The sequence below is a fragment of the Cicer arietinum genome, chromosome 8 (genome assembly GCF_000331145.2).
Source record: "Cicer arietinum cultivar CDC Frontier isolate Library 1 chromosome 8, Cicar.CDCFrontier_v2.0, whole genome shotgun sequence".
Taxonomy (NCBI): Eukaryota; Viridiplantae; Streptophyta; class Magnoliopsida; order Fabales; family Fabaceae; genus Cicer; species Cicer arietinum.
The window spans coordinates 7,941,549-7,943,962 of record NC_021167.2 but is presented as its reverse complement, the minus strand read 5'-3'; positions in this window follow the sequence as shown (position 1 = coordinate 7,943,962).

Sequence of the window (2,414 nt, the reverse complement as noted above, 5' to 3'; positions counted from 1 at the left end):
TTGGTGGCTAATGAAGTTATAGATGAAGCACGGACGAGGAAAAATGAGTTAATATTGTTCAAAGTTGATTTTGAGAAGACTTATGATTCGATGGAGTGGAATTATTTAGATATGGTGTTGAAGTCTATGAAGTTACTAGTAAAATGGAGGTGTTGGATATTGGAGTGTCTGAGCTCGACTTTGGTCAATGGATGTCCAATAGAGGAGTTCTCTTAGAAGCAGACTCTTAGAAAAGGGGATCCACTTTCTCCATTTTTTTTGTTGCCGCTGGCTTCTGAAGGACTAAGTTCTCTGTTGAGTTCTTTAGTGGAATTTGGATAAATTATAATATGGGTGACGACTCAAATTTTAGAGTCTCTCATTTGCAGTTTTTCGATGATACACTTATCATGGGTGAGAAGAAATGGTCTAATATAAGATCTATTAAATCCAACCTACTGCTTTTGAATTGACTTCAGGTCTAAAGGTTAATTTTTACAAAAGTCTTCTGATTGGTGAGAATGTTAATGAATCATGGCTTGCAAAGGAAACTGAGTTATTGAATTGCAAAGTTCAAAAGATTATGTTTAAATACCTTGAATTACTTATTGGTGACAATCCGAGAAAGCTATCATTTTGGAATTCTACGATTGAAAAAACTCTAAGAAGGTTGTCTAGATGGAGGAACTTCAATTCATCTATGGGTGGTAGTTAGGAGGCCCGCAAGGTTCATTGAGTCAAGTGAGATAGAATTTATTGTGAGTGTGAGCAAGGTGGACATGGTGTGCATAATATGTGTGTGTTCAATGTGGTGTTTTTAGATAAATGGTATTGGAGGCTTAAAACGGATACTAATGGGTCGTGGTTTAAGGTTTTTTCTTGTAAGTATGGTTATTTGAATGAAGTAGTGGGAGGCGGTACTTCTCGAGATTCAATGTGGTGGAAGGATATTAGGTGTCTAGAGGTTCGAGGTGGGGGTAGTTATAAACAGTGGTTCTCATACAACTTAGTAAGAAAAGAAGGTAATGATGAGGATACTTTGTTTTGGTATGACATGTGGTAGGTAGGCGAGCCTTTACGTAGTAGGTTTAGTCGGTTGTTTGGAGTGGTGTGTGACATTTTTATAATAGTGGCAAAAATGCTTAGATTGGGGTGGGAAGTTGGGGGGGACGTCGTAGTCTGTTTCAATGGGAAGAGAAGTTGGCGGAAGAGTGTGCTTTGTTGCTTGTTAATGTTCATTTGTAGGATCGAGTTGAGGATCTCTGGCAATGAAAAAGTACTACGTGCAAAGTGTACTCTCTGAAAAATGTTTATCAATCTTATGTGGTTAACGTGTATGTGAACTATATTAAAAATGAGTCATATTATATTTAGACAAGAAAAGTACAACATTATTGAGGCGACATAACATGTTAAACTACTATGTTGATAATAGTTTTATTGTAAAGGAAATACTTTTGTGTATGACTTTAATCAATGGTGGTCTAACCCAATTCATGATTTGATCTAGTTTTTTGTGATTTTTCGAGTTGTTTTTTATGTGTAGATGTGATTTTATTCTTCAAACTCTCTTTGTTTTGTTGTTTGATTATGTTTTGTTAACTTTTTTATTTTATATATTCTTATTCTTTGCACATATTGTGCTTTAAATTTTATTTATTTTAACATATTATTTAATTGTTTAAATAATAATAAAATAATATATAAAAAAACCTACCAAACTACTAACTATCAAACAAACACCGCCACCGCACCATCTTCATATAAATTAATTAATTAATAGATATGGAAAAACATAAAATTAAACTTAAGATATATACTAGGAAAAGGATGAATTATGAAAACTCTTTGTGTTGGTTTTTTTAAAATTGTCGATGTAGAATAGTACAAAAACGACTTCGAATTTCAACATGTCTTTTTCTGTTAAATTCAAGTGATCGATGCATGCTATCCTTTTCTTCTTGACAAGATCAGTGCTATAAAAAAAGCGTTGCTATATTTGTATGAAGATTGATTTAAAAATGAAATTCTTGTTTCAAGGATCCAACCCCGAAATCTATTTCCACTTTTCTATGAAGCAAGGAGGTTCTTGGTGTGCGGAAGCAACATCTCAAATGTTTTAAGACAACAAAAATTTTTGACATGATGACTCTTCATCATATGCATATTTTTATTGTTTTTAGTCTTATTTATCTTTAATCATTAGTTAATTTAAAGAGTTATTTGATATATATTGTTTATTTTAGCTCTTTGATTTAATGAAATATTTATGTTATTATTTCCTTGATTAAGTAAGGATTTTTCGGAGTTTTGTGTTGTTACTTTGTTTTAGTGCAGTGCTGAATTTTGGTGAGAAATCAATATGACATATGTAGAGTATTTCAGTAATATCTGAAGTTGTAGATGTTCAATTGGAGTCAAACCAAGAGCAAATG